This window comes from Echinops telfairi, unplaced genomic scaffold (genome assembly GCF_000313985.2).
Source record: "Echinops telfairi isolate 266 unplaced genomic scaffold, ASM31398v2 ScPeMD7_7420;HRSCAF=8458, whole genome shotgun sequence".
In the NCBI taxonomy this organism is placed as follows: Eukaryota; Metazoa; Chordata; class Mammalia; order Afrosoricida; family Tenrecidae; genus Echinops; species Echinops telfairi.
Genome location: NW_022111320.1, coordinates 7,012,265 through 7,013,645, shown reverse-complemented (window position 1 = coordinate 7,013,645; position 1,381 = coordinate 7,012,265). Strand labels below are relative to the sequence as shown.

The window sequence follows — 1,381 nt, the reverse complement described above, 5'->3', positions numbered from 1 at the left end:
TGATGACACCACACGTTCTTTGAACTTTGTCCAGCAGTACCTTTTCCCTCCTTGGTTCAACATATGTTCCTAGTTCGTTCTCTCTTTGGCCTTCTGGGTTCCCGATCCCCAAAGTGAATGCTGTGTGTTTTTGTTATATCTTACAGAAATCATTATTCAAGAATTGTTTTTGATTGCTGGACATTCCATTGGCGAAGTTGAAAGTCTATCGCTCAGAGGAAATAAGTCGACAAGGAGGAGGTAAAAAGAGAGAGAGAGAGAAGAAAGACTAGACTTCTGACTTTTAGATGTACTTTTCTTAAATAGTACGAATTTATGAAGAGTTCTTTTGGATTATCCCTTTAGACGATACAAATTAATGTTGAGAACATAAACAAGATGGAAATGATGCCAAGAGTAGAACTGTAGCCGAGGTAATCCTTCTGTTAGTTGACTCTCTGAAATAGACCGAATCTTGTCCATACATTGTCACTAACTTGTACTATCAATGTCCTGAGAAGGGGAAACCAGGGTTCTAAAGGATACGTGAGGGATCCACCTGCCATACTGGTAAAGGAGCGAGCTGGGATGTGGACTCCGGCCTCTGGCCAGTCGCTGCTTACGTAACCTAAGCTCTGGCCTGGCCCAGCCTTTGCAGGTCTTCCTCCCTTGTTGAACCAGAGCTCCTCTTCTTTTTTGCTGCTTCCTTCTTTTTTCAGGGCCGTGTAAGTAATGAAAATTACAGCCATAGTTGCATATTCCCATTTGGAAGACACAGCTTGAGGAATGCATGTAAAATACATTTTAAAACAAGGCTTGCCATTTGGAGTTCTTCCAATCTGGAGGAAGAGCAGGGCCTCCATTGCCCGCCTACAGTTAGAAATGGCGCGTCTTCCTCCACGGACTTTCCTTCTGCTCATTGGAAATGGTTCTAAGTGCTGATTGGTTAGGATGAGACATAAAATTGCCATCCGACAGATGGTTGTAGTAAATGTACAATTTGTCAGTGGCTAAGAGGTAAATAATTCTCCCTAGGATTGTGCAATGTCCAATAGTCAGGTGAGTAGAAAATTTAATAAAGTGGCAATTCCTTTAATATTATCCGTTTGGATCTATTCCAATGAACATTTGTTTCTGATTTGGGGCACACTTGTGGATGCTTAATAAGAGGTAGGAGAGGGGACTTATCCCTAAACTAAGCGGAAAGAAGGTATCAGACGAGTCGCTGTGTGTTGCACGCCTGCTCTAGGCCTCTCTTGTCTTGCACTTTGGTGGAATGGCTTTAGCCTCTTTACAAAGTCACAGAATGTAAGGGGAGGAGCAAGCCATCATCTGTGAAGCAGAACTGGACAGTGGCGGCTGAAGCCTTCCACTGAATTGTGTGACTAAAATATAAGACGTT

General features: G+C 42.9%; 1 long non-coding RNA gene across 2 annotated transcripts in view; it reads left to right on the top strand.

Annotated features, from left to right (window-relative positions):
• Window positions 1-1,381, top strand: part of LOC123522510 — a 37,326-nt gene that overhangs the window by 34,119 nt on the left and 1,826 nt on the right. For both annotated transcript variants that reach the window (XR_006680766.1, XR_006680767.1), the window contains one exon: window positions 147-240. This is a non-coding gene — a long non-coding RNA (uncharacterized LOC123522510). The remainder of the gene's footprint in view (window positions 1-146; window positions 241-1,381) is intronic.